At 33.5% G+C, this 19,560-nt stretch overlaps 1 pseudogene; it reads right to left on the bottom strand.

Moving 5' to 3' along the window:
- Positions 1-18,401: 18,401 nt before the first annotated feature.
- LOC131825631 (succinate dehydrogenase cytochrome b560 subunit, mitochondrial-like) lies at positions 18,402-18,942 on the bottom strand (annotated as a pseudogene).
- Between the last annotated feature and the right edge of the window lie 618 nt (positions 18,943-19,560).

Here is a 19,560-nt window from a genome sequence, read left to right as displayed (position 1 = left end):
TTTGTGCAACTGTCCGCAAAGACTATGATCTCTTTCAAAGGGAACGCATGCAAAGTGAAATTTAGAATTTTCTGGCTTTGTCTGGGGGCCCAATTAGAGTGAAGTGTAAAGAGGTTGAATCCAAGTAGAACATAGGAATCTCAGGAATAAGAGAAACAGAAATTGAGTCTGGTTCTGCTATAGCAAAAAGAATTAAAAGGATAGAGTGTGGAGACACCTGGGTGGTTCAGTTGGTTAGGCATCTGCCTTCAGCTCAGGTCATGATCCTGGGGTCTTGGGATCTAGACCTGCATTAGGTTTCCTGCTCAGTGGGGAGTCTGCCTCTCTCTCTTCCTCTGCCCCTAGCCCACTTTATGTCCCCTCTCTCTCCGTCTCTTACAAATAAACAAAATCTTAAAAAAAAAAAAGTGTCAAGGAGAAGGAAGCTACCCAGAAGAGGAATTAGAGAAATGCAATACTGTCACTATGTCTTTTGACAAAAACTAAGCTGTGCCTCTACTATTCAAGACTCTACAGTCCTGGAAGGATGCAGTGATCTGTGTTGAATGGAGACTCCAAAAGCCATAGCGGTCTGAGAGATACAGGAGTTCTAAGCAGCTAGATTAAAACAAAACAAAACAACGCTTATTTCAAATCCAGGACAAAAGCCTATACTCTAGAAAGCCATCCTTTATGAAAAAGGCTAGTTCAGCCCTTTATATATTTATATATGTCTTAAAATAGCTTTAAAAGGGGTTCCTGGGTGGCTCAGTGGGTTAAAGCCTCTGCCTGCAGCTCAGGTCATGATCCCAGAATCCTGGGATCGAGCCCCGAGTCGGGCTCTCTGCTCAGCGTGGAGACTGCTTCCTCATCTCTCTGCCTGCCTCTCTGCCTACTTGTGATCTCTGTCTGTCAAATAAATAAATAAAGTCTTTTTTAAAAATAGCTTTAAAACCAAATATTTTTATGAAGATTAATCTGATACACGAGTGAAAGAACTGTCTATGAGCAAAATGCAATACTTCTTAAGGAGACTCAAATATCCACAGTAGTCAGCATACCATTAAACATTAGGGAAAAAAGTTTTCCAGTTCCACATGTAAGGAGCTTGCATGTCACCACTCCCTCCTAGCAAGTAAAAAGCTTAAACTAAAAAAATCACCATCTCTTTTTATATCCAAAGAAGGGAAGATGCGGGGCAGAATGCTGGCACCAAGATTAGGAAGACATATGGTGAATACTGGGAGTCAAAGCTTGCTGGAATACTGGGAGTCAGCTTACTGGAGCAGAGTCGAAGGAGTGGAAACTTCTGTAGGAACTGTCGCCAGAAGAAGAAAAACTGTGACTGACCAATTCCTGGAGTCCAGTGAGGACAACTCTGACAGTTGATAATTTTGGTGAGGTACCATCAGAGCCTAACTGTCCTTGGGGAGGGGAAATAACGAGCTCTAGCCCATTCTTGTCATTCTATTTCCCATCAAAGAGAGGAGGAAAAACTGAGAAATACTTGTAAAATTCACAGTCCAGAGGCATAGGCTCACTCAAAGCGCTATAAAACACTTCATCTCCCATATGCCCTACCACCACATTACTAATGACCTATTTATAACAATTTGTTATATCCAATACCTCATGACTGGCTATCAAGAAAAAAAGTACCAAAGCATACCAGATAGCACAAATCAAAACCAAAATCAAAGCCACAATTTGAATAGACAGAACAAACATCAGAACCAGACATGGCAGAGTTGTCGGAATTAGCAGGCTAAAAATTTAAAACAAGTGTAACTAAGGGCATTTGGTTGACTTAGTCAGTTGAGTGTGCGAATCTCAGGGTTGTGAGATTAAGCCCCGAGTCAGGATCTACAATCAGTGGGTAATTACTAAGAACGTAAAAAATAGAAGTATAAATTATTTGTTAGAAAGAAGAAAAAATGAAATCATAAAATGCTTAATTAAAACCACAAAAGCAGCAAAAGAATGAAACATATAAAAACAAAGAACAAGGGCAACAAAAAGAAAACAGTAATAAATATGGTAGATATTAATTCAACAATGTCAGTAGTCACTTTGAATGTCAGTGCTCAAAATGCACCATTTAAAAGAAAGAGATTTAAAGAGGTTAGAAATACAAGACCTAATTATACATTGTCTATGAGAAAACTAGTTCAAATATAAAGATACATACACATTAAAAGTAAATGGGTGAAAAAAAATATATTATGCTAACTCTAAGCCAAAGAAAGCAGGAGAGGCTGTATAAATATCAGACACCATTTTAGCAAACAGTATACAAATAGCAATAGGGACATTCTTCAAAATAACCAGCCTGTAGTCTTAAAAATTTCAATGTTAAGAAACAAAGGCTCAAGAAATCTTCAGATGAAAGGAAGCTAAAAACATGGCAACTAAATATAATGTCTGAACCTGGATTTAATCCTGGACCTGACTGGGGAAAACAAATAGCTATAAAATACACCATTTTGACAGTTGATGAACGATGGATATAGATTGTGGATGAGATAATAGTGTGGCACCACAGCTAATTTCCCTCATTTTAACTATATTGTAGCTATGTAACAGGGTATTCTTGTTTTTTTAAAAGAATAGTCCCCAGAAAATTCTCAAATGTTTCAGAAAAAAAAATATATGTATATACACATACAGGCAAACATACACATGAGAGGGAGAGGGACACAGAGAGAGAAATAAAGGGGGGGCAGAAAGAATGATTAGATATAAATAATAGGTGGATCTGGGTAAATGATATACAGGAGTTTCTTGTATTATTCTCGCTTTTTTCTCAAGTTTTCTAATATATAAGAATGAAAAGTTACAAAAATATCAGGTAAGTAAAACCACTGAAAATGAATATGTGAAACAATGACTAAATGAAAAATGGGAAAAATTGATATTATCACTCACCAAAGCATCAACTTTGAAGACCTGGAGCTTAACAGAGATCCTAGAAATAATTTTGTCCTAATCCTCTAATTTCTGCATGGGGAACTCAGGTCTAGAGGAATTAAATAAATAATTTAGAGTACAAAACTAGTTAGCTGCAGAGCCAGGCTTATGATCCGAATCCTTTTACACGCAGACCTATATATTTTTCCCCATTAAATCTATTGTTTCTCCTCATAAGTTAAGGCATAAATGCTATCTATTGACTCTTCTTATGCAAATAAAAGGCACCATGTGACATGCAGAGCAGTCAACGGAGTCATCTGTAATTTCCTTCTTTTTTACTTGCCTTTCTCATAGTACCAGGTGAAATAACAAAATTCAGAGAAGTGGTATGATGAAAGATTTTTTTTTTTTTTGGTATTATATTGATCTCCATTAATTTTACATGTTCTCCCACAAAACCTTTTTATTCATTCAAAAATAAACTTTAAAATGCTATAATGGAATTATCTGTTTTCTGACACTACATTTTCAGACATACATGAATATTTCCTTTATCCTTGAAAATAAACAAAGGCTCAAAATATCCATTAAAATAAGGGAGATGCTGGATAAATACCGTTGGTCGCTTGTAGACATAATCACACAATGCATTATGTGGACTATAACACAATACAAATAGATGCATATCCCACTTGATTTTATTCCTGCATTTTACTTTATTTTGATCACATTTTAAAAATGGATTTGAGGTTTAGACCCTTAATAAATCTTTGATATTCTCTCTACTTTGTGAAGTTCACTGGGATGATTTAAAATATAAACCATGACACTTGAATGAAAATTGAAAGAAAGCACAAACAATTCTACTATTGTATTACATCTTGGCATTTTATAGTGTGCATGCCTGTTTATTAAAAGAATGAAACAGTAACTCTCTGAGAGCAGAAGGTAGGAAAACAATGCAATACAAAAAATATAATCCAACTCAACTGTTACTTGAGTTGAGGTGTTCTAAGCCGCTATATAAAATATCACTAAGAAATTTTCTTCAACTTGTAATGTAAGTAGGTATAAAAAAAACTGTGAAGTATAAAATGGTAAAGACTAAAACTGTGTCCAATTATTTTAGCTTTTTAATTTTTTTATAATTTTCATAATATATGTTTTCTAGTAGTCCATTTTCAAAATTCCTGTGCTTTTCTACCAAAATGTTCTTATTATTTTTGTCTCCTTCAATCTGGAATTTTCGTGCTAATACTCATTTTTTTAAAATTTTCTTTTTCTCTACATCCAGTCTTGTAAAATCAAGTCTATATTAATCATCCTATAAACATTTTTTTGTTAAGGGTTTTTTTTTGTACAGTTTTATTAATTCTTTAGTTTATGATCATTACTACTTTATTCTTACATTTATTTTGTATTTTCTTGTAAAATGTTGATAAATTATTTTTTAATTATAATTATGGTTATAAAAATCTACTTATGAATATCATTTAAAATTTTTTCTTAATCAAACTTTTTTCACATATGTGGTAAAAAAATTTCAAGTTAAAAAAAAAGCAAGAATAAAATATTGTTTGTTTCCTAATTTTTAAGTTCTAATTTAATTGCAAAATACTACCTATACACAATTTCTAATTTTTGGAAATTTTTAGTATGTTCCATCCTGGCAACAAATTCATAGTCTTTTTAAGTAAATATTTGAGAGATGTTTGTATATCAGATACTTCTGTTTTTTAGTGCAATGATAACTTTTAATTATACCTTGCAAATATCTAGTACCCTCACTTAATTTTTATGTAAATGATATGATGAGCACTTTAAGAGATATTTAAGAATCCTAAAAATTTACAGTTTGTCAAATTCTCTCAATTTTGCTGAATTTTCCCAGTACATAAAGGTTGTATTATATTTTTGGTAGATTATAACTTTTATGACTACAAAACATCTCTACCTGACTCATTTTAAAATTTTACTTTAAGTCCATATTTGTCCAAATTTCACTGATGTTGCCAGACTTTGATTCTACAACATCCTTGTAATGTCAGTATTTTCAACCACATTGTGCTATTACTGATGCTTCCTTTTAAATTTCTAGCTTGATTTTTTTTTAAGGGTAAGCATCTTTTTTTTTAAAGATTTTATTTATTACTTATTTGACAGACAGAGATCATAAGTAGACAGAGAGGCAGGCAGAGAGAGAGAGTGGGGAAGCAGGCTCCCTGTTGAGCAAAAAGCCTGATGCGGGACCCAACCCCGGATCGCGGGATGATGACCTGAGTCGAAGGCAGAGGCTTTAACCCACTGAGCCACCCAGGCGCCCCATAGCTTGATATTTTAACATGCACTGAGAAAATTTATCTTATTAGACACAAATATTTTTCATTCCACTTATTTTAAGATGTGATATTTTTGTTAACTTTATTTCAGGCGTGGTGTTCCATTTAGGGAAAGGCATAGTCTTTTCTTAATCTATGACATATATTCTTTTCCTTCAGTAATGTGAACACTAAATAGTCTACTTTCATTGTTCAAATGGTTACCTTAAAAATTGTAATATTTTGTTAAATTTGTATCATATATAAAATATAGTATCTATATACAATATCATAATATAAAAATCATAAATATATTATGATGAAAGTCATATAAATTCTCCCACTTTAGATCAAACTAATCAATATCTCTAAGATGTTATGGTAGTTACCTTCCCCAATGATCTCCAAAAATTTGTTGAAATGACCTGAAATTTTTATCACTATCAATAAAACTTTTTACATTATTCCTCTGCATTTTTAGAAAATACTTCTTGCCACTTATTTTGAACTTTACAGTTATTTTATCAATTGTCAAAAACTTAAAGCTATAAATTATAATAGTTTCTTACTCAAATGTTTGTATAATGATCTTCATATTCTGTATTATTCTTTAATTAGTTCATTTGCTTGCTTAGAAACATTAATCAGTTCACTATTGATAGAGATGAAGATAAAGATTTGGAATTAAGGCAAATCTCCTTATACATAAGCAATCAGTGGTATATAATTGAAAACTATCTTCTTAGAACCAAATAATGTATAATATTTTAGCCTTAGCATAAAGTCCAACAAAAGGATGATGGGTCAAGTGAGCATGAAACACATTTTTTCAATTAGTTTGTCTATAGAGGGATAGGTCAGCTCATGAAGAACTTCTGTTTCTTTTAGTAGTTTTAAAGAAATATGGTTATGAAACTTCTGCTACTGAGTCACAGTAAATCACATTTACATTTTTACAAATAATGCCCTTTCTTCTTCGTGTTGCTGTTTCTTAAGCTTATCATTTAACAGTGAGGTTGACAATCATAATTGTTGATAGCTATTTTTTAAAAATACATATACTTGCACTATTTACATATTAGTAATGAGGTATAATTATAATTTTTAATTTTAAACTGTTATTGTAGTTAATGCAATTTGGATTAGTATTGTAATTAAATGTTCATCAAAAATCACCAAATATGTGTATATTTAATGAGCTTATTGAAATATTTTATTATGTAAGCTCAGAACCTTTGGTAAAATAAACATGGATATAAATGGATTAAATGACTGAATTCAACCATATCATCCTCTACGAAATTTGAGGCAACAGAGGCAACCTAGGTGATATGTAAGTTTAATATGGACATAGCACAAATTAGGAAGAAAGGGACATAGATGATTAAAAGCACAAAAATTCGAAACATGAGCCAGACAAGAGACTGTGATGCTTGTTAATTTGTGAGGTACTGAGTACACTCAAAAAAAAAAAAAAAAAAAAAAAGCTTAACAAAATCAACCATATGCCTCCTTAAAGGGCCTATAAAAATAGAGAAGAAGTTATGTGATAAATTATCACAGCAAATGAATAAAAAGTTTACATGCATTAGAGACTCAACCAGGTGTGTACTTGAAATTGAAAACTGAATGTTGCAAGTACTATCATGAACATAAGCAAATAAGATACGTCTTTGTCCATCCATTCACTTTGTGACCTGTGAATGATGTTTATTCAGATTACTTCAGCATTGCACACAAAGGCCCACACCATGGATTCCAGGATCAAAATGTTATTGAAAATAAATAGTTCTACCAAACTAACTGAAATGTTCAATGTAAACAAGAGCTATGAAGTATCAACTAACCATGTAGTTTTTAATTCCAGGTGGTAATAAAAATAGCAAAAAATAATGTGAACAGTAGAAGTGAAAACCAGGTTATAGACTCAAATTTTATTTTGTTATAGATTTATTGTTTTTTCCCCCAATTTCCTCATTCTGTGTGTGTTTCTTGAAGGGATCATAAACTTAATAATCAAAACCACATGCAACTGTTTATTATTATTATCCACTAATACAAATCAAATACTCACCTTTTTTCCCCTTTTCCACAATATTACCACAGATCCTTGTAGTAGATACAATCTTGACTCATTTTTTGGAGGGAGATATTACTGTATCTGTCACTAATTTTCCCTTTCTAACATTGGCTATTGAGGTAAATCGAATTATGGCTTTAGCTTCAGCATGGTCTTAGCATAAGTCTGGTATCCTTGTTGGCCTCTTGATCTAGGAGTTTTGGCCATAAGTGTCTTGCTTGGACTAATGGCATGTTATGATCACTGACAGTGTGCCATTTCTGAATCTAAGAAACCCCACATGGTTCTGTGTGGTGTATTGTGCTTTTGCCATTGCTATGAGGAGGGCATTCTCTGGCTGATCTGCTGATTCAAGGAGGATGAGATACATGTGGAACAGACGAGAACCTGCAGATCTACATTTCTGCTCATATGAATCCATCCTGGAGTAGATAACCCCCAGCTGACTCTTAGGTTCATAAGGGGGCATAATCATATTTAGTTAAGCTGCCAAGCTGAGCTGGGCCTTGGTTAGCCACCCGAGTGTCAGCATCAACAAACCTCTTGTTTTTAAGATAGTTGATATGAAGACGTGTGTTTTTGTTTTGGCAATAGCTAATTAATACATAATTTTTTTAATGGATATTCCCATGTGTTTCTTCTGTCTCTTTTCTGAATTGGGTAACTGAAATTAAATAAGTTACTAAGTAAGTTACTAAGTTACTAATAAGTTACTAAGCTAATAAGTTACTAAGTAAGTTACTAAGTGCTCCTCATTAATTTGCTATAGTATGAGGAAATCACAGTATACATTCCACAAACAGTAAACTAAAAGGGCACATGAATATTAGGTTCAGTTTATGGAGGTAATTCACAAGAGCAATGTTTTGGGAAAGCTTACTGTGTATCTTTGAGTTGCCTAGCTTTCTTTTTGGTCTAGTCATTGAGATTTTTTTTTTCATTTTTCTTTGATGAAGGTATAAATAATTGGTGATAGCTCAAAATCATAAATCCAAACCTTTAAGTATTACTTTCACTTAAAGTCCACTCAAAACACTTTAGTAACTTTCCTTTTCCTAGACATACTCTATCTGGAAAAATTCTCCTAAATTCTGTTGCTCTCAACACATTTATAACTTGTAAACATTGCCCTTACTTTGCCTACTCATGTTTTATCCTCTTAAAAGTAAGGATTTTACGGAGTCACCTTCAGAGTGACACAAAATTGAATTCACACTGACATTCCCATAAAGTTTCTCCTGGACTTTACTGTGCTGTGGCAAACATTTATGAGACTATTGACTGGAGTTACTAGTTCGATGTGTATTCAAACTTTAAATACCTCACAAAGAATCCAATCTGTATTCTCGCACCAGTATAGCAGTTGTATCTGGGAACCCAGCAGTAACCTGACCAGGATAGAGTCTGTATCATAAAGACAAAAGGAAACAATACCTCTTAAGTCAGTAATATAGCAGAAATCAAGATAATATTGCATATGCTTTTTGAACACGTAGTGAGGCAAGATACCAAAAGCAGGAATGAATATAAAATCAGTATAAAACTGGTTTCCCCAATCCAGAAAATTTAATCATGCTGCAAAAGAAGAAAGATTACTTGCTATTCTACTGTGTACAACTGTCAGTGCTATAGGTTAGAATGACTAGATTTAGACAAGTTGCTAAAGGGATAGACTTAAAATCATCAAGTTTTAATAGCATTTCTATTTTTGAAAGTATAAAAAAATTAAAAATCTTAAAATTTAAAAAGTTACTATCACTTTTGAGAACATCACTTTTAAGTAACTAGGCAGGAATCCCTACAAAAATTTTGTTTTTTAAAGTTTTTATTTTAATTTTAGTTAACATATTGTGTTATATTAGATTCGGGTGTACAATATAGGTATTCAACACTTCCATATATCACCCAGGGCTCATCAAAAGTGCCATCACTTATCTCATCCATCCCCCAATCACCTTCCCTTCAGTAACCACCAGTTTGTTCTCTTAAGAATCTGTTTCTTGGTTTGTCTCAGAGTCCTCTGTTTTTTTTTCCCCTTTGTTAATTGGTTTTGTTTTGCAAATTCCACATATGAGTGAAATCATGTCTTTCTCCGACTGACTTATTTCACTTAGCATTATACTCTCTAGTTCCATCCATGTCATTGCAAATGGCAAGGTTTCATTCTTTTTTATGGCTGAATAATATTACATTGTATATGCCACATCTTTATCCATTCATCAATTGATGGAGAAAATTCATTTTTAGCAGGAATAAAATAGAGAGTGAGTATAAAATATATGTGTAATATGATAAAATTGTGTGTGTGTGTGTGTGTGTGTATACCAATACATCATCCCTGCCAAATGTTTGCCATATACCTAAAGGATGTGAAAGAACTAAATTTATCATGCTTGGAGGATTTACATTATAAATGCTGGAGAGCAGATTCCATTTATTGAGTTGGAATACCCGGTGTTCAGAAATAATTGAAAAAGTTTATCTGCCTAGTATCTTCCAAGGGACTAGGAGTGTGTTGATTATATGAGCTGAGTCATACTTCCTATGGCAATGAGAGATGACTTAGCATGAAAGCCATCACATACAAATTTATTTTTTTTTCTTTTTTCTTTTTTTTTTCTCAAGACTTTAAACCAGGGGGCCTACTGCAGGGGTATGAAGGATGACATGAATTCTGTTTGGAGATATCTTTGAGCTCACCTAGTAGACACTGTGAGCAAAGTTCACCCTACCAATTTGAAAAAACTTACAGACAAGAAATTATCACTGAAATTAATGGTGGCAGATATGTCCAAGAAATATTGCAAGGTTTGATCCCTTTATGAATCTTGTGATAGATGAATGTGGGAGATGACAAGTCATGGGCAACACACCAATACTGGAATGGTGCTAATACAAGAAATAGTGTCATTATGTTAGAAGCCTTGGAACAGGTATAAACAATGGATGTGGAAGAAATGGATTTCTGGAAGAAATAAACAGCTTCTACATGTCCTCTCTTCATAGCACCTGTAAAGGTAAAATCTACTCATGTGCATTTTCATATTGAACTTTTTTGTTAAATAAACTCTTGTTAATAGTAAAAAAGAAAAAGAAAAACAAGCCCCCAAAAACCTTAGCACCAAGAAGTGGAGCTTATAAAATGAAGGGTAGAGACAGCATAAAATATACATTAATTATTCTAAAGGAAAAAACTGTGGACATTTTATAATATAGAGTAAAAATGAGAAGAATATAGGTTTTTGAAGGTTATGATAAATTTGCAATTTTTTTAAAAGTAAAAACATATCCAGACTGATTTTATTTGGTTCTTGTTAACGCATTGGTCCTCAAGAAGAGTTATACAGAAAACTGGATTTCAAGGAGGTATAGAGGTATATAGTTCAGGAGAGACACAGGCTTAGGTTATTGGAACCTAAACCAATTTTATCAAGAGAATTTCAGCACATGCTCATGTAATTAATGGATTTACCAAGTACCTCATGATGAAGAATTGGCTGGCCTAGTGCAGTAGCTTATTAAAGATTCAAGTTTGACATTAAGTGGGAGAATATATTGAAAGAACAGAGATCTTCCTTAGGATAGGTTTATTGTTCAAATTAGAAACCATTATATACTTTCATAGTCAGAATACGGGAACCAGGAAATCAAGAAGTGGTCATGGGCGTGGCTTCTCTCACTATTATCCTTAGTAAATTACTCAAAAGAACTGTTTCTTTTTATCTGGCAACTTTGAGCTCCACTTTTGAAAGAGGCTTAGTCCTCGAGAAGTGTATGCTTCCTCTATGGGTGGACAATACTAGTACTGTTGAATTGGAAAACAGTCTTGCCAACTGGCAATTTTGGGCTCCATATCCACTGAATGAACAGTCAGAAAGTTTATGCTAATGGCTGACGTGATTGACATTGATTGTCAATAGGTAACTATTTTATTTCCGCACAGTAGGAACACAGAGGAATCAATACATTTAAGAGAATAGACTTAATACTTCTCTGTGCAGTAGTAAAGATGATTAAGGAAAATTAGAGAAGCCAAAGAAAGGAAAACTATTGAGAACTCAAATCCTCCAGAAATGAAGAGCTTGAATCATCACACCTGATTAAAGAACACCAAATATATTCCGGCTGAAAACACATAAAGTACAGAATCGGTAGGAGAAGAACAAATTTGCAGATACCAAATGTAGCATCATGATCAATTACAGAAGTGAGGGCTGTGGTAGTTTTGTGTATGTATATTTTTTTTCTTATTATAGGTATATATTTATTTCTATACATCTATTTTCATCGTTTCCTCCCCTCTTATTACTTTATAAACAAGTTACTGGAGGCTAGCCTTACATTTTTTTCTTTAGGTAACAAATATTCAATGAAATGGTCACTGGATTTGAGTAGTAACCAGTACAGCTCATGATGGGATACAATGACAATTTGACTTTGTGTCCCCTCATTTTGGGGGAAGATGAGAACCTCATCCTTTGTGCAAAGAAAAATTACATCTTGTTAAGTGAAAACATGAAATTATTTTTATTGTTTTATGGAAATTAAAGCACATGTACAAAGGTGAATAGCTCTCAATTATGTGAATGTGAATAGCTGTCAATTTAGAATGTAATCAGTAATCAATGTACTATTAGCTGCAGATCAATCTTTTCTTTCCTTGTGTTGTTACATTAGACCTAAATACTAGTCTTTAGCCAGGTGACGTTGATATTAACCTTTGTCTAGAAAAAGATTGCAAAACTAGGTCAGCCTGAAGGGGTTGAGCTCTTTTGTCTTAAAAAGTGGTACATTGGAATGTGGAATGCGAAATGTCATGTTAACCTCAGAAGCCACCGTGAACCAGGTGAAGTTCAAACACTTTAGTGGGTTTCTCTGCCATTCAGTGGGCTGCTATGGTAGACCAACCACAGCTCATACACCTTGCAAGTTTCTCCACCACCTGAGGAGCTGATCCACAAGCTTTAGTTTACTTATCACAGTCTGAGTGTTCCTTTCCTCTACTTTCTCAAAAGAGGTCTTAATCCCAGACTATAGTCTGCCCCCATTAGAAGTTTCTAAGAAAGGTCTTATTTCCTTTTCCTCAGCCCTAGAGCGAGGAAGAACTTTATACATTTTTTATTACTATACTCCTGCATCTTCTATTTCTGCACATCCTATTTGGTAATCACCTTTTACTAATTAACAGTTCTCAGTGTTAAATACCCCACATTCATATTATTGATATAGTTTCTGTCTTCTGATGTGACCCAGACTAATACAATCATAGTTCTTGTTGTATCTCTATTTTCTATTTCTCCTGACACTTCTGTTGCTTTTCTTCATTCCATTTCTATTATCCCATTCCAATTATTGTCCTTAAGCTGAAATTTAAAACCTGAACAGTAATAATATTTATTGAGGATTCCATTCTTTAACTTCTAAGGCAAGAGAAACTGTGGCATTTTTTTCTCTTAGGAAAAATGGCATTTTAAAAAATGTTAGCTATATCCATTTTCTTATGCTAAGGAAACCTTAGACTATTAAGATCTTGATCCGGTATCAAAGTCCAAATTCAAAGTACTAACATGCCATTCATATCTAACCACTATCTCTCCAACTCTAGATGAGTTTTATCAGGTATCTCCCATACAGATAAGACATATAAATGAACGACCACTGGAGTATGAAACTATTCATATGTCATTATAAAATAAAGTTAGCTCAGTGTGATAAATTGTTTATGGGTAAAAGCTGAGGAAAAAATAAATACTAAGCTATAAATACAATTTAGAATAGGAGGCAAAGGAGGAGGGCATTACCTGGTAATGTGAATCTTATTATTGACATCATGTTCAGCCCATAGAAGGGATCCAAATAACTACCCTGATCTATAAGTGTAGTCAGAATCTAAAGCCAGAAGGATGAAACTGTCATTTTGTAATAACTAGTTTCTTCATGTTCATTTTCTAGATATAAAATTCAGTTTTGTTCATACTTCTTTTCTCAGTATTACTGCAATCAGCCAAAATGTTTATTCTTTGTTTTTGTTCTTATTAAGAATTTTTCCTTTTTTTAAAGATTTTATTTATTTATTTGACAGAGAGAGACACAGCGAGAGGGAATACAAGCAGGGGGAGCAGGAGAGGGAGAAGCAGGCTTCCTGCTGAGTCAGCTGTGGGGCTCCATCCCAGGAACCTGGGATCATGACCTAAGCTGAAGGCATATGTTTAATGACTAAGCCACCCAGGTGCCCCCCAAATGTTTATTCTATCTAAAAATGCCAGTATTTCACAATGGAATGATCAAAGCAGAAATGTATGCTATATTATAGGAAAGAGCCTCCTAAATATGAGAAAATGAATTTTACTTTCATTGTTGTTTCCATCAAAGGGGTAAGATAAAGAATTAAGCAAAAATACATTGATATTTCAAGTGGAGAGGACATTAATAATATTGATTTAACCAATGAAGCTGCTTTTTGATTTGGAATGGTAGTCAGGCTATATATTATGAAACAGTAAGTAGGAAGCATTTTTAAATCAATGTGACAAGTAAACTTTATTAATATTTTAACTACAATAAATGTGACAAATCCCTCTTTTCCCATTATCAAACTGATTATATTTTAGATTACTCTTTAGATCTAAAGATAAAGATATTTTCATTCCTTTAGATGCAACCAGATGAAGCCTGTGGAACAAATGGAGGGCACAACCTGGAATGGAGCCTTATGGAGACATATTTGTCATTAAATCTCCACAAATCACACTTTACCACTTCATGTGGTGTACACCTGTGGCTGCTTGATTATGTACTTTTCTGCCACACAAGAGACTCTGTAGCCCTGTAAATGCCTATTTTGTTGTCTTTATAATGTGCCTTAAAACAATAACAAAATAAGGGGACTGGAGTATCATAGGGAGATAATGTCCACAGGAGGTCATAAGATACTTTAACAAGACCTCTTCCTGCCAAAATTCCTGTTTTATATTCTAGCCCTATGTTCCCCAGAGGTGAAAATGGGAGTTTGCCATTTAAGATTGATTTTCTTAGTTTCTTATGATATAAATGTACCTGTTCAAAATAACTTTGTATTGATAGACTGAAGAAAATTTGTTCTTTTTTTTTTTTTTAATTTTATTTATTTGACAGAGAGATCACAAGTAGAGAGGCAGGCAGCGAGAGAGAGAAGAGGAAGCAGGCTCCCCGCCCAACAGAGAGCCCGATGCGGAGCTCGATCCCAGGATCCTGGGATCACGACCTGAACCAAAGGCAGAGGCTATAACCCACTGAGCCACCCAGGTGCCCCTGAAGAAAATTTGTTCTAAGTGTTCCTTCTCATAAGCCCTGTATTTTGCCTAGAACAGGAGTTGATCTTTGAAAACTGATTCTCAAAACAGCAAGTTGTTCAAGGGGTAGAATTTGTAGTATTTTATAAACATATAATCTTGGAACTCTCGGCTGGCTCAGTCATTTAAGCATCTGCCCTCAGCTCAGGTCATGATCCCAGGGTCCTGAGAACATATAGTCTCAACATACTAATCTCAAATTGAATTTTTGAAAGATCCCACCCATGCTTTTATGGCTTTTATGTTTTAAGGAGATGACTTTTATGTTTTAAGGGGATTCTGAACTCTGAAAATTAAAAATTACATATATGTATATTTTATGTTGCTCATATCTTATAAATGTAAATAATGTGATTTTTTTGTCTACTTCTACTGTATTTTAGGTCAGTGCAACAGTAAATCCTCAATTTATTATCCACAGGAGCAAAAATTGACACTGTATAGCAAACAGGTCCATAATTTCTATGAAGTTTTCACAGCATTAAAATAAACCGAGTAATGACTTTAGATTTCCAAAATGTAAAAACAATAGAAAATTAAAATAAATACAACACATTTTTTTCAGTTTGAGACACATAAAAATGTCTAAAAATGCAAGTTATATAAATAACTACAAGAACTTTAAATTTGAAATAAAATTCACAAATAAGAGGATAAGGCAGTGGATGGTTTAATATAAAAAATTAATTTGAATAAGTTATATTTCAGTTTGGAGAAGAGACAGATCAATTGAAATAGAGTCAAAATGTACAAGGAGACCTTGAAGAATTGAAAACTTGGTTTCTTTCTCTTTATGGTTTCAAGATCTCTAATGTCTGCTGATTTCTCCTCTTCAGTCCTTTGTGCATCTGTCTCATTTTTGTTTTTCTTCTACAGATAAACTGTTGGTCCTTCTTGCTCATGGTTTAATTTGTACCTCCTGCCCACTCCCCACATCAAATGGTAGCCTTTGCACTCGATTCTTCATCAACTGCAAGCTTTCTTGGTTAATTAACGTAGTTTCTCTTTACCTAAATTAAGAACTCCTATAAAATAGACTCTCACTGGTCCAGTTTGGAGAACTAAGATAATAATTTTCACATTGCTCTTTTAGACCATGCATATTTTTAAGTGGAAGTCAACAATGAGGAAATAATAACAATATAATAAAGTACTGAAGTTTGGTAAGATATGAGCAGATTAATGGGATAGATTTATGACAGTTAAACTTTGTTAGTAGAAAGTAAAAACACTTTTTCATTTACTTTTATAAACAAGTTCTTATTCATTGCTGTCAGACATATTTCTTTTCTCACAGCTGACCCAATATTCAACATTTAATTCTGTTTTCATGCAATTTCTTTCTTTGTTTTATATCTCTTTCTGGAAGTTTCTCTAATGAATCTACCAAATGTTTTAGTATGTTTGTGATACATAATTAGCATTTTAATATGCCATTCAATATTCTAATTGTGTCACATATATTTACTACTTACCATATATTCATGTGTGTACCTGGTCACACCTACACAATTGTAGAATTCTTGAAGTTGTAATGTTTCTCATACTTATTTCTCAAAAACCATAGTCACATTATAAAATTCTGGAATTAGAGCCTGGTGCTAGGCTCCTGTGACCAGAGGTCAAACACTATTCTTCAAAATTCCAGAGGGAGTTTAGGGCTGAAACTATAGCTGTGGTTCAATAAAAATTTGTGATCAAATTATAGGAAGGTACTACAAATACACGTCCCAAAATTGTTTCAGAGTATTTACTTCCATAACTTTGTCAATAAAACGTGTGAAAGAGTAGAAGCAAAAGCACCTATGATTTATTAAGGGCTCACTCATAAAAATAAATTGATGATGGATGAAAAGCAAACTTCTAACTGAATATTCAACCTTAAATTTTACTTACTTGGGTAGAATCGTCTTAATTTCAGACATGCAAAATATATATTAATCTGAGGTTAAGTGCTTCACCATCTGGTTTTCAAAAGGAAATGCACTAACCAGAGATCTCACAAGATCTGATTGAGTTACAAAGAAAATAACTTAAGGAAAAGATATGAGAGGAGAGTATTTTTATGATAACTTATATAATTTGGGAAATCAATTAGAATGTAAATAATTGGAAAGAAAATATATTTTTCTGAGTAAAATATAGACTAACAAATATTTCACTATTATCTTGTGAGGCAATTCAGAGACTAGTATAACAAAAATTTTAAACATTTTAAAGAAGTGAAATTCAGATTTTATCTATTTTATTATATTACTGTTTTTCTAATAAGAAATTTTAACGTTTAAAGAACTACATTTGTTTCATGAATGGAATTGTATGCAGTGCTACTCAATGTGGGGTCAGTAGATCAGCTGCCAGAACATAGGCTAATTATTACTGTGCCATGATGAAAAACAAAATAAAACATCATTGTGAGCTTAATAATACAGATGATTTTATTTCTGTCACAAACCCTTTCATCAAATTGTACACTAAACTGTACACTTTTTTGTACTATTTGTGGTAAGGCAGATATAAAAAGCACAGCTTTGCTCATATACTCAAAATCTCTATAGTTTTATCTTATGGATCATAATTACTAAGAAATGCTCTCCTTTTTTGTTTATCAGAACATATACATTGTCTTCATTTTGAAGGACAGTTTTACTGGATAGAGAATTTTTGATTGACTTTTCCTTTCAGCATTTTGTCATTCTATTGCTATCTGTCCTTTCTTCTTTTTGATGGGAAGTCAATGGGAAGTCATATAATTGCTATTATTCTATAGGTGGCTGAATCATCTTTCCCTTACAGTTTTAATAATCTCTTTGTCTTCCAGCAGTTTGTTATTGTTGGTCTGGCTATTGATATATTTTTGTTTCTCTTACACGAACTTAAATAGAATCAAATTTGAAAAATGTTTAACCATGAATTCTTCCTAGTTTTTTTTGTATTTTTTTTCCTCTTTCTCCTTGGGAAATTCATTACACATTCTTTGATATGCTTGATATTGTCCCACATATCTCTTAAATTTTTATTTAAAATTTTTTTGCAATGTGTTCTTTATATTGGATCATTTCTATTGATCTGTTTTCTGTTTGTATTTGTTTTGTTTTTAATGTCAAAATGAGTATTTTAATTTAGTTTTATAAAAAGATGACACATGAATGTGGATTAGAAAAAAGTTTCGTTTTTCCAAAAATGCAGGGGAAAAAAATAACTCTTATTGGGTTCAATGATAATTTCCTGGATCTTGTCTTTGCCTTGAAATCTGTATCTTTTCCCCAAAGCATCTACTTCAAGAATCACCTGACCTTGTTTATCTCCCTCTAGCTAGAACAAGCTAATTCCCCTTCACCCCTCTCTTTTGCCATACTGAGTGGGTGCTGAAGACCCTGGGGTCTGACAATGAATAAGCTAGCAACCCACAGGCAGTGGCACCCAAAGCCCCACGCCCAGTCCCCATGGAGAGGTCACAAAGCTGACATTGTTTTCATGGTCTCATGACAAGGAGCCAAAAGCTGACTATAAGAACAAATCAAGGCTAAATATGGAGAAAAATGAGAGCTCCTAACACCAGAGTAAACTGCAAGCTGGGGCAGGAAAAGAGAATTTTTGAGTCATTCCATTTTTAGAAACAAGGGGAAACTTGTTTCTTTTCCACTGCTATGGCTCTATCAGCTACTCTACTGCTACTGAGTTCCCAGGTGATGAGCAAGCACAAAAGGGACTGAATAAATCAGGAGAACTTTGCCCTGGGTGGAGAAGGGAGTAGCAGAAGAAGTTAGGTCAATTAATCATTTATTGAAAGACATTGATGGGATCTTCAGCTCTTAACATGGCTGTCAGCCCTGCAGAGGACAATCCAGTAAGAACCAAGACAACCACTCCAGATTGGTATAGCTGGGGAATCTTCAGGCCTTTCTTTAGGTTCCACATCAAGTGTTAGATCTCATTCTAGGTATGATACATGAGAGGGAAGACAAGTGCAAATTCAGCTGTGTAGATCAGTGATGTCCCCAGACACATGGTCTTTACAAATTTCAAATAAGATTGAAAGTTGCCAAGAGCCAAGAGGGCCAACAAGCCAAAGAGAAAGACCTCTACTCAAGGTCATACCAGTACCAGAGTGCCAAAGGGATATTGCCATGGGAAGAGATCCACTGTAGATAGTGATATGCAGAGACAGAATACAGTTTAAAGTAGTGTTCTTTTTCCAGAACTTCTCCATCTTTTCTCTGGTTATAGTTCCCAAAGGAACAGCATTTCTGATATAGAGCCTAGGACTTAGATGGGCACAGAGGCAATGAGAGCCAACATGTCTCAACAAGAGCACAGCCATCTTCTCTACTGATCTACTTTTAAATTAAATGATTTGTGCTTTACATTTCTGTTCTGCTTTTAAATCCATCTACCAATGTTTTTCCATTATTTTGGTTATTACATATTTAAATTCTAAAATTTTCTTTTATTATATACAGTTTATGTTTCTCTACTAGAAGTGCTTTTGACAAACCACTACAATCATATTTTTCTTTAACTCCTGAGATAGTTTTCTTTAATTCCTTTAACATATTTATAAAAGCATCTATGAAGTCTGCTGACTCTAACATACAGATCCATTTAAAGACATTTTCTACTGACTGCTTTTTTCTTGAGTGTGGGTCAACTTTTCTGTGTCTTTTATGCCTTGTAATTTTTTATTGTCGCTACTGAAAATTGGACATGTTGAACAATATAATGTAACAACTTCAGATTCTTTTTTTTTTTCTTACTCAAAGCTTTATTTTTTATTTTATTTTTTGTAACAAGTTTATTGAATCTTTCCCCCCATGGTATACAGGTTTTAATGTCACTGAAAATTTTTTGTTTTTTTAAACCGTTTTTTTAAAGATTTTATTTATTTATTTATTTGACAGAGAGAGAGATCAGAAGTAGGCAGAGGCAGGCAGAGAGAGAG

Source organism: Mustela lutreola, chromosome 2 (assembly GCF_030435805.1).
Source record: "Mustela lutreola isolate mMusLut2 chromosome 2, mMusLut2.pri, whole genome shotgun sequence".
Classification (NCBI taxonomy): Eukaryota; Metazoa; Chordata; class Mammalia; order Carnivora; family Mustelidae; genus Mustela; species Mustela lutreola.
Note: the sequence above shows the minus strand (reverse complement) of the source record. Positions and strands in the feature narration are given on the sequence as shown.